Raw genomic sequence first — 12,073 nt, 5'->3', positions numbered from 1 at the left:
CCTGTATGGGGAGTCCTTCTGAGCTCTGTTTTCCATTCTCGCACACACACGCTGTTCTTACGGGTGTGGGTCAGTGTGTGGCTCAAGGCTGCGTGGACCGAAGAGGTGAATTTTGCCCATAGATAGGTTTTCTTTAAGCATCAGCTAGCAAGCTAGTGCTAGTCTTGGTATGATTCATCTACCCCTTTTTATAAACTAAGTTCTTTGCTGCACAGACGGCAAATGAATGGTAGGCAGCGTTGGGTTTGTTTTCCTTCCTCTTGTCAAATTAGCCTAATGGGCTTTACAAACGCTTTTTAGGACAGCCACATGCACAGATGCTCGGAAATGTCTCTTCCTCTGAAGATTGTTTCCTTCTCTTCACGTGAATGCATGTTCTTTGAACAAAGCACATATGACGTGCACTAACTGTTTTTCTGTGGTACCATCTCTGTCTCTCCCCAGTGTTTATACGGATGTAATAAATGTGCAGGGATATACTTGATGCGGTTGCAGCCAGCAGCGGCCAACATCTGTGCCTTCAAGTTCAGACTGTGAAGTCTGAACTTATAAGGAGTCGAAGGAGGGTTTGGGATCTGGCTCTCGGCTTCAGTGCAGAATCGCAGGGAGATGGGGTCATCGGCACGAGCGCTCCGTGGCTTTTCCCTTGCCTCTTGCAACGGGTTTAAATGAACAGTCCCTTAAGTGCACTTCAGCTTGTTTGCTTTGTCTGCGGGGATGAAATAGTTGCCTGAATTAAGTCTGCTCCTCTTAACTGCTGAGAGGAGCTTTCTACAGATGACAGAGAGTCAGGCCCAGCCTCTTGCTGAGGAGCAGAGCCATGTAAGGGTTTGCATTCCTCCCGCTAGCTCGGAAACTCTGATATTTGGCTTTAAAAGTGGAGGAGAGGCATATCGGAGAGAATTGTTTTCCTGGGCAAGTGGGTTGTAGGTAGGAAGACAGAGACCATGATTATAATAATTAAGTGTAATTAAGCATAGCTGAGAAGGGATTGAAAGAAATAAAGCACATGCCTCATTAGCCCATAGAATTTACTGTTGGATGCTGTTGTAAAGACCAGTGACATTGTTTTTCAAACAGGTTGAACTTAATATGCAGTTCTTCACAATTTTAATCGCATTGTGAGAATACCTCGGATGTGCTGCGTTAGAGAAGGGTGCTGTTGAGCAAGGGGATCTCCAGATGAGAAATAATGCAGCCAGTTCTTGCCCCGGGCAGTTTTCTGGCTGCGGGGAGGCTGCTGTGGACATGCATCCCTGGAAATGCAAGAAGTCATAACCAAGAAGGAGCTGGGAGAGCAGAGCATTGCACTTGGCTGGTGGCCTTCGAGGGCCGTGCAGCTGGTGGCCACGTGGAAGAAGATCTTGTAGGGCAGGAAAAAGAATTGGAAAAATAGGATTTCCACCCTGCCACGCTCAGCAGGAGCCTCAGCAGCTCGTGCTGGTCATTCTGGCATGGGCAAAGGATGAGAAGGAGTGGACAAAAGAAGTACTTTACTCAATACTATCATAGGTCTGACTGATAATGCCCAAGGTCCTCATTCATGTCCTGCACCACCCAGGGCTGTGCAATGCAGTAATATCTTCCGAGCCTGTGTGCGTGCCCATCCTCTGTCCAGCCACTGCCACAGCGTTGGGTGACAGTAGCAGCACTAATGTTAATGATAGAAGCTGCCAGTCTCTCCAGCAGGTGTTGATGATGGATGGCATAAATGAAATTATATTTGAGGTGCGGGCAGCCAGCTGTAAAGTCATCAAACAGGAAAGGTCATGCAAGTAATTTACACCAGAAGTTCTCTGCTCTCAAAGCCATAAGCACAGAATAAATATGTGCAAGCAAGCAGAGAGGGATATTTTTTTGTCTGAGGCTGAATCTCTGAGACATGAGCCGTATATCCCCTCTATATCCCCTTCACAATTCCCTTCATTGCTGTTGTCCTGTGCGGAGCTCGGGGAGTAACAAGCCTTTGGCATAGTTTGGTCTTGATGCTGCCAGCTCTTGTCTGACATGGGACGGAAAGGGGCTGGAGACGGGCGGCCCCCAGGGCTCGTGCAGCTCCTTGGCCGCTGCCTCCAGGCTTGGGCTTCTGAAGGTGCCTGAAGAAATATGCTGCTCACCTTTTGCTCCGTGCTGATACAATTTAGGTGCTTAATTTCTGCTTTAGATAAATGTGGAAACAACAGGAGTGGTTTAAGACGTTTTTGCCTCTTTGCTGGAGGTGCCCCGCAGCACCGCACAGCCGCCATGCAGGACCCTGGGCACTGGGAGGGGGTAACTGCGTTTTCCAACACTTTCCAGATACGCCCCGGTGATCTTCAAAAATGCCTCTTTAATCTGGTCACTTCTAGGGGCACAGGGAGGACCAGGTCAGGGACGCTGGCTGTGCCGGCTGCTGCTCATGGAACTGCTGGGGAAGGTGGGGGTGTGTGCGTTTGGGGGGGCGAGTATAGGGAAGCCGCTGGTTATTTTGGGGGGTGCAAGAGGGGAGCAAACAGCCCATTTTCCAGCCAGCTGGTGCTGACTCAGGATGTTTTTGCAGCAACAACTTTGTGGAGCTGAGCCACTGAGGGCTCGGTTACACGTTCTGGCTGCAGTTACACGTGCAGCAGTGTTTTACCTCCCTCATCCTCTTATTTCTCACTGCGTGGGACACTGGTGGTGCTTGTAGGAGAAGCAATAAGATGGCAGGAGGGTAAGAGAAAGCCAAGAGCTCCAAGTTGGATTTTCTTCTTTTCCCCAGTCTATCGGTGTTGTGGTTTAGCCCCAGCCCGCAGCTAAGCCCCACGCAGCCACTCGCTCACTCCCCCCCAGTGGGATGGGGGAGAGAATGGGAAGAGCAAAAGTAAGAAAACTCGTGGGTTGAGATAAGAACAGTTTAATAATTGGAACAAAATAATAGTAATAATAATAATGAATTGTAATGAGAAGGAAAACAACGAGAGAGAGAGGGAGGAACAAAACCCAAGGGAAGGAAAAAAGGGGAAAAAAATGTTAATAATAATTAAAAAATGATACAACCGCTCACCACCCGCCGACCGACGCCCAGCCAGTCCCTGAGCAGCAATCGCTACCCCCCGGCCAACTCCCCCAGTTTCTATACTGGGCATGGCGCCGTATGGGATGGAATAGCCCTTTGGGCAGTTTGGGTCAGCTGTCCCGGCTGTGTCCCCTCCCGTTTCTTGGGCACCTGGCAGAGCATGGGGAGCTGAAGAAAAAAAAAAAGTCCTTGACCAGTGTAAACACCACTTAGTGACAGCCAAAACGTCAGCGTGTTGTCAATATTATTCTCATACTAAAATCCAAAGCACAGCACTGTACCAGCTACTAGGAAGAAAATTAACTCTATCCCAGCTAAAACCAGGACAATCGGGATCACATGCTTGGCTATAACTATTTCCAGATCCCTCTTCAGCACTTGCAGGACTAAGCATGATCCTTTGACACATCCCCATGTGATGGGAAATGCACAAGAATGACACAAACCTTTATAAATATTCTTTGATCGTTCTTTTTTTTTTTTCCCCTATTAAACTAAAACCAGAGCTTTATGCATCGTTCACACTGTTAGGTCTAATTACACACAGCGGATAAGACGGCCTTCATGAAATGCTTTCTCAGGTTCTGGTCTCACTCCATGGCCCTTTCTATGAACTGGCAACGTAACAGAAAGATGCTTTACTTTCCCATAGGGCCACAACAAATGCAGCTTTTGGTGGATGCAACTTCAGGCGTGCTCCCCCCTTCCTTTCCCTGTCTCTAACCTCCTTGATGCCATTTGCAGAGTTCTTCCTACGTGGCACTGCTGAGGGATTAAGCATCCCTGCGCCAGCAGCAGGGATGGCAGGCGTGGGAGGTGGGAGGTTTGTCCCCGCTCTGCCCGCAGCTGCGGGGTGACCTTGCGCTTCGCTCGCCCGTCTGCAGCTCATGCAGGAAACCGCGGCCCTGGGAGAGCTGCCCTGAGCAGCAGAGCAGTGGGGCCCTATGCTTGCAGGATGGTTATTTTCTTATTTTCTATATAACTGGTTTGGACTCATTTATCAGACCAACTGCCTTATTTTCTGTCTGCCTGCTGTGGACTTTGCTCCTTCCACCCAGATCCCGCCACCGCAGGGAGTGCGTTGGCACAGTGCTCGGTCCCTGGCCTGAAGTCCGTCTGAAGAAGTCCAAGTCCCTTCTCTGACTCCCTTTCCCTGTCCATAAGGTGGGGATAACAGCTGAAAAGGGACCAGCACACAGAAATGTAGGTGATGTCTTCCGAACATCGGGGTACAGCCTGGTTCAAGCCTCTATCTGCATCCTGCTAGCTCTGGTTTGTGCTGTATCCAGCGTCTCTCAGTGTGCACCAGTGTCCAAAAGCCTGTGGTACATGAAAGGGCAATGCAGATGTTGCTGGGGCCAAGGAGTCCCCGACCTGCGTGGAAACACCCCCGCTGCTGCTTGCAGCCCGGGGAGGCTCCGGGGCACAGCCCGGGGAGCTCACATCCCAAGCAAAACCCCTTTAAAATGTAAACAAATCTCTTCCACCCAAATAAATAAATATTTCTGGCCTCAAAAAAAAAAAAAAAGGAAAAAAGAGAGATACACCTCACCTAGCTCCTGTTGCTATGTTTTCAGTTGCTACACAAACAGTTTTATTTCTGGCTCGCACCGCATGCCGGGTCCCAGCCTGCTGCAATGTAATCTCGTGTTACTGGTTTAAGCACGCCAGGGTGGATGCGGTGGTTTCGGAGCAAAGCCCTTCCAGCACGGCCCCCGGCAGCTGCTCGGCCTGACCCTGGGCACTTATAGCCTGTTGCTCGGTGGCCCAAGTGTTTTTCCACCACACGCAGAAACCCAGATAAAGCCCCGTCAGCGCCCCGCTGCCACCGGCACCCCTGCGGGGAGGCTCGGGGGAGAGGCCCGGGGTGAGCCACCACCAGCCTCCTGTGTTGCCCCCCCAGCCCTGACCTTGGCCGTGCCCAGAGCGGGGGCTGCGGGGGTCCCTGCGGGGTCCCTTTGCACCGGTGCTGACCCCCAGGCCTAACCAGCCCTTGGACCGCTCTGTGCCTTACGCTGAGGCATCGCTCACAACCTGCCTCAGCCGCCTTTTCGTGGGGTTCAGGAGATCACACGATTCTTATCTTCGCACGCGTTGCACTCCCCTTTCCCCCCTCCCTGCAGGCAGGGCAGGCAGCGCTGGTTGCTCACACACCTGGGTGCCTGGGGTTCAGTGAGGCCCAACTGCTGATTATTGGCAATTAATGCTGTTAATTGCCATGGGGGAAGCTTCCCCTCAGCAGTGCTGGTCCTCTCTCCTAGCAGGGAGTAACTGTGCTGCTGCGGAGGGGTGAGGACCGAGTCTCGGCTTACTCTACAGCCGATCCCCACGAGCCCTTCAGTGCTTCGCTTTAGGCTCTGCTCGCAGGTAAGTTGGGCTCCCAACAACTGAGCCTTCTGCAGGGGAAAGTCACCCAGTGGGGTGTAAAAAGCTGTTCCGTTTGGGATGCGTAACTGCCCAGATTGGTATGGAAACCTGCAGAGAGCAGCTGCGGTCGTGTATGTGGGGCATTTTTAGGTTATAGCTAGCTAGCACCGTACAAAGCACCTGAAGAGGCTGTGTCGAAAAACACAGGGGGCAAACTGTGCCCCGAGGACCCTGTGCTCGTGTTAGAGCAGCCACTGGGCTGAGAGGCAGCCATGGGAGCAGAAAGAGCCATCCCAGTGTGGCCATCCCGTTAGCAGGGGCTGGGCTGAACTGGGAGCATTTGCGGGTCCCCGCTGGCACGCAGTGCCCACCCTGACATAGACACTGGTGAAAATCGTCTCCTTTAGCTCACACGGGTCCTTCAGGGCAGCCCAGGGAAGATGGTGAGCGGTGGCACGTGGGCTGCATATGTCCCTCTGGATTAGGGCCAGCTCAGGAGCTGCTTATGCTAACGGAGCTAATCTCCATAATCTTGTCACACAAATGTCTCCTCTCTGCTGGCAGACCGGCAGGGATTTGGGTTATGCGTGGATGCCAGCAGATGTAAGCGCACTGGGAGGTGGCACGGAGAGGAGGCACATCTGGGGTTCGTGGGGGGCCTGCCAGGTTGGGTTCAGCCCGGGCTGCTGTGAAGACCCCTCTCCTGCACCCCGCTCCGGGGTCTCGCCCCGTCGTCCCTCCGCAGCGTGGGGTGAGCTGCCATCCAGGGGCGATGCGCCTCAGGACGCTCGGTTTAAAGCAAGTCCCTTTGCCCTGGCCCAGTGCCTGTAACCCCTGTGTGCTGCCGTTCCTCTGTCCTCGCGTCCGCCCCGTGTCCTTTTCCACTTTATGCCACATTTTTCTCCTTTTCTGCTGGTACCTCCAAGGTGATCTCCAAATCTGTGTGTGATCCTGCACCGTGTCCTCCTGTGGCTCACCAGCCCTTGGCTGACAGGCTCAGGCTGGGGCACGGCTGAGGAGGCTGTCGGCCCATCTCTGGGTCTGGTTTAGCTTATTTCCTTGTTTCAGCCTCTGGCAACCTTTTCAGATCACAAATATTGCTGGCTGGGCCCCTACGAGGGGTCTCTGTGCCACGCAGGCACAGGAGCACACGGTCCCTTCTGACCTTAAAAGTCTGACCCACTCCAACGCCACCTCTTGCTGACGAGGAGCCGAGTCTGTTCAAGTTCATCCGAGTTATTTCGCACTCAAAGAGAAGCCTCTGGGCTCCCTATCTCTGCTCCAGAGCTGCCTGTTAAATTGCACACAGCGATAAGTGATGTGGAGGCATGAGGCAGGATCTGCCTTCCCGCCTGTCACCGAGGCAGCGGGCGGTGAAGCAGACAGCTCTGTCCCACAAAACGTGACATGTTTGGCTGGAGACCCCCAGGGACCACGGCGGCTGTGTACAGGCCCAGGAGCTGCAGAGAACTGGGTGCCTCTCTGACGGGATCCATGGTGCACGAGGGACCCCTTTTTATCCAAAAGATCGGGGGCTCTCAGTCTGATTGCTGAGCTGAAATCCCGTCCCCTCTCCGTAGTGGCATTGCTGTGGATTTTCTTAGAAAATAAATAAAATAAATCTGCATTTAGAAAAAGTGATGTGAGGGCTAGACTTGAGATGCTGATCGCTCCTTGCTCCAAGGCCACAGGGCTGCTCTGCCGCTCAGATGTGCCTTAGGCAAGAACAAATATCTGCTTGCAAGCTCAGTTTTCCCTTGTGTGGGATCTGTGGTTTTGCTTGTCAGTTGGACTACATCCCTTTCAAAGCAAATTATTTTAGAAGATACATATTTCTGTACTTCTGAGTAGCGGGTTTTGTGACTGTGAGTTAAGGAAGTACATTTGGCATCATCTTGTGGACAATGAATCAGGACACAGTTTCCAGGCGGAAAAATTGCCCTGTGTTGAGAAAAGCAGTGTAACGGGTCGGTGCTGGGGAGGGTTTGTGTTTTTAATGTGCTCTTTCCTTGTGCTGGATGCTCCCCAAGGCAGTGGGGACGCTGCCCGAGGTGGACGCGCGTAAGATGCACCCACAGCACGATGGTCTGCCCTGTGGGTCTTGCTGAGTGCTGGTCTGGAGTCCAGCGACCGCGGGGTGTGCGTCCTCCCCTGCGCTGTGTGTAGGGGTGGCCGGCTGGCCGGGGAAGGGGGAGGAAAATCCTCGTACCCGTCAATCAGACAGATATAATCCTGACCAATATTTCCTGACATGTCTTGCAATTATGGGCTCTGTGTGTCAGCTAGAGTATGTCCAGCGGGAAGGGTTTGCGGAGCCGTCCCGCTCAGGTATGTGAGCAACGCCGGAGCCTGCCGGGTGCTAATCTGCCGAGGGGAAGCCCAGCCCTGGAGCTGCTGGCTCTTCCCACCCTGTGCCAAGGGGCATTTCTCCTTCTCCTTCTGCCACAGAAGGGTGGTGCCAGGGGGGAATATCCCTGGCAAGGGACTGATATTGTCAGCTAGAAACATCCCCCGCTCTGGCAGGGTTAGGAGAGAGGGTCTCCGTCTAAATGCTATTCCTCAGACTTGTCTTGAGACAAGCAAATGCAGGGTGAAGTGGAGAAAATTCGTGGTTACTTTTTGGGTAGTAAACCCAGGTTTATAATAGCTCCTTTCATCCTAAAGGATCCCACAGTGCTTTATAAATAGATACGAAACCATGCACAAGGATCACTTACAAGCACTGAGCCGCAGCCGCTTCCTGGGAGAGCAGAGCAGCTGGCTGGAGCAGAGCTGGAGCTACCAGAGCAATGCAGCTCCGTGCGGAGCAACCCAGCGAGCTGGGCTGGCCGCTCGGCGTGCAGCGGGGTGGCAGCTCCTCGGATCCCACCACGTCTGCTCACCTCCCTCGCCGACACGGAGAGCTATGCTAGGCTCCCTTCGTATGGAAAAAAAACTTGTAGTGCTACACTTCCAGCGCTACCTCCCGTCCTTATTCCAATCCTCCCATTGCTTTACGAATGACATTAATAGCTGTAATGGGGATTAACAATATCTTTTCAATTCAATTACCCCTATCCTAAAAGCATGTGGGATTATTTAAAGGTATCATCATTTTTTAAGGAGGGTAGCTTTTCACCAGCCTCATGCTCATACAAATCTACCCGGGGAGAACAGGATGCATACAGCCTTAATGATCATTACCCTAATCTTCACGGTCTATTTTTCCTGGTAACTCTGCTATAATCAAATACCAATCTAGTTTATTACTTGCCAGGGAAAGCGCGTTAGCAGATCAGCTGCTTGTGTCATGTAGATGTAAAGGCTGAGCCTGCTGCTGGCTGTTGCTTTTTTCCCTAATGGAGATGGGAGTGAAAGGAGGGAAAAATCACTTCCCATTCACATCCGGATGCGTTTGCTTGTGGCCGAGGAGTAGGAGGTCACTGCTGCTGGATTTGGTGTTCGTAGCGGGGTTTTTTGGTTTGTTGTTTGTTTTTTTTTAATAGCAAAGGCTGAAGCAGCCAGATCTGGTGGGCTGTGCAGGAGGGGTTGGTCCCGCTGTGGACCCATGGTGGTTCTTCCTCCGCCATGCAAAGCTGCGTGATGTGCGGGGAGGGGAGTGGGTGGATGGCAGAGGCTCTGGCTGGGCTCCACGCTCGCATCCCTCTGCTTCTGAAGGATCACAAGGGAGATGGGTATCTTGGTGCTTGCGGGCCAGATTTTCATCGGTTAATGGAGTACCTGGAAAGAGGTCCCCAAATCTGAGGACTAGCCCGTTTCCAGCCTGTCTGCAGGATTAGGAGAGAGGGTTTTGCTGTGAACATGTGTGCCAGCGGCTGGGTGCTGCTCACCTCGGTGCTTCCATGTCCAGCCCAAACGGTCTGCAAAGCGTTGGGCAGGTCCCCCGCAACGGATCATGGCGTTGGCCTCCTTCCTAGTGGGAGCTGCCGTGGGAAGGGATGAGCAGGGCTGGTTACAGCCCGGAGAGACCCTCTCTTGTCCTGTGATGTAGGGAGAGACCCTGCGGGAGAGCAACCAGCCACGCAGCCCACCGGGGGTCGGTCGGGGCCCATCCGGGTCCCACCCCGGACCAGGGCTGTGAAGGGACGGGGACCCCAAACCTGCTCCCGGGGAGCCTCGGGGCTCCGTCCCGCAACCCCCGCACCGTGCCAAACGCTCACCGCCGAGCGCGGAGCCGCGGGCTGGGAGGCGCGGGGCCGGCAGTAGCCGGGCGCCCCCCGGGCGCGGCGGGGCGGGCGGCGGCTGCGCGGGGGCCGGGGGCCATCTTGTGGCGGCTCGGCCGCGGCGGCGGCGGCGGCGGCGGGACGGGGCTGGGAGGGACGAGTCTTGCAGCGTCCCGGGTGCCCTCGCCGCCCCCCCTCACCCCAGCCCGGACTGCGAAGAGGCACCCCCGGCCCCGGAGTCACCCCTCCCAGGCTGGAAAGCAGAGGGAAACGGGTGTCCTGGTGCGGGCCGGGTGCCTCTGGCGTCGCGGCTTTGGAGGGCTGGGGTTGTCCTTTCCCGCCTCTATTGGAGGAGGCGGCGCGGAGCCCTCACCTCGGATGAGTGGTCGAGGAGGTTTCCAGGGGAAATCGGGGACGTGGGGCTCCCAGACTGTGCCTCCTCTGCAGTGGTGTTTATCTTTGAAATTGCTGAAGGGGTCGGGTTGCAAAGCAAATATGAATGAAACTAAAGGAAACAGGAGCAGCGAGATTTTCAGCCACTTTCCTTTGACCAGATTCCTCTGTAAAGAAAAGCTGGGGCTTAAAGGCTCGTTTCGTGCTGAGACGAGCCCAAGTACGAGGAGGCAAATGCTGGGAAAACCCCACAGAGCTGCTGGCAGCTTTAAAGCATCTTTGATCTGTTGTTACAGGGTACATTGGGTCTAACCCTGACCCCCCCAAAGCCCCTTGTTAACGGGGGTGAAGGACGCAGGGTCAGATTCTGGGAGGTGCTGCGAGTCCCCAAATTAATCCACTTTCCCAGTAGGAAATTTTCTCACACCGCGATGTGCCGGGAGCAGGGGAAGGCCTCCCGCCGCTCTGCTGCTTTCGCGGGGAAACTCGGGACGTGTGGCGAGAGGCACCGGCAACTCGACAAGAGTTTTATTTATAAAGCTGCCAGCGCCTGGTGTAGGTTTACTCGCTCTCCCATCTGGTGACTATCGCTGCCACCTCCCGACAGACGCTCTGTCTCTTGCTGCTAATGACGTACTTTGATTAGCTGGATCTGTTGCTACACCCAGCTATTGATCAGTCACTGGTTAAAAACTGACTTTTAAAAAGCATGAGCTGGCTTTTTTTTTTTTTTGCCAGGTGGGGCGGTTTTATTGGCTTGACTCAAAAATCCAAGAGGTTGTTACTGATCACAGAAGGTGCTGGGATGGCAGACGCGGACCAGATGCCTCCTGCTCCCGTGCAAGTGGCCCTGCCTGTGTGTAGGGACCGGCAGAGGTTACAGCTTGCTCTCCTCTGTCCTGCTCCTTTCAGGCTCTGGATATTTGTTTTCTTCTGGAGGCATCCGCTTGTTGAGGATTTGGTGCGGGTCTTGTGTACCGTGGGCCTGGTGTCCCTTTCCTGAATGCTGCAGTCATTTTCTTTTGCTATTGCTTTCCTTTAGTTGCAAATAGAAGAGGGAAGTCCCGCTTTCATGGCTTGCTCTGTCCTTGTGACACCAGTGAAACTGCTGACACCAGTGTGGGTGAACGGGGCCGGTAGTTTCTGACCGGGGTGTGCACCAGGACCCTCCACCGGTGTGTTTAAGAGGGGCTTCCAGAGCTCTTCATGGTTCATGGTGAGACCAGAGCCTGTGCATGGCTTGTGGCTGGGGCTGCCTGTTGCATCGCAGCCCCATGGACACGGCTGCTGGATCTGTAGGGCCTGGGAGCACGTCCTGTCCCTTGCTGCCCTGGTGGCATGTCAGTCCCTCCGCTGTGCCACGCAGGGTGGGCTTGTGTGCGCGGCTGGGCGTGCACCAGCTTGCCAAAAAGCAGTGGCTGGGCCTCAGGAGATTGCTGTAGGCTCTGCCGTTTGCTCCTGGAATGGCTTTGGGCATGTTTCTTCATCTCTCTTCCCCAGGGTACGCTCACTGCTTTTTGTGGGACAGCTGGGTAAGAGAGGGATGAATGTCAAAAAACACGTGTTCTTTACTTAGAAAACAGTGACAGATTATCAGTGACAAGCAGGCTGTGATTTTTATGTCCGTAAATGAAAAGTCTTGATTTCTCATTGAGCTCTAGCTGAAGAAATGTTCCTTGGATTTTGCTGGCTGCCGGGCGGCTCCATGGCACGCTGCACCTCGGCACAGATCCCTTCTCCCTTAGCCTTGTCAGGGCCTTTATTGGATTCTGGACTGGACATGGAAATGGGGGTTAATTTGTCACCGTCCGGACGGCCTTTATTCTTTTTGGCCTGGTTTCTCATCCCCTGCCTTTGCCCTGATGCTCTGCGTGCTTGCCGTGGTGTTTACATCTCTCGTCTTCCTGGGAATCAGTTATAGAGGGAGCAGTGGGTGAACAAGGTGTTTGGGCACCAGCAGTTCTGACCGGTCAGAGCTGTCTTTTGTCACGATAGGGATGCTTTCGGGACACCGGGAAGACGACAGACGTGTTAGCTGGGTGTCACTGGAGGGGATTGGGAACGCCACGACCTGTTGACATCCCACCGCGGGTTTCGCTAGGGCGGGGAAACA

This window comes from Ciconia boyciana, chromosome 23 (assembly GCF_034638445.1).
Source record: "Ciconia boyciana chromosome 23, ASM3463844v1, whole genome shotgun sequence".
NCBI lineage: Eukaryota > Metazoa > Chordata > Aves > Ciconiiformes > Ciconiidae > Ciconia > Ciconia boyciana.
This window is presented reverse-complemented; position numbering follows the sequence as displayed.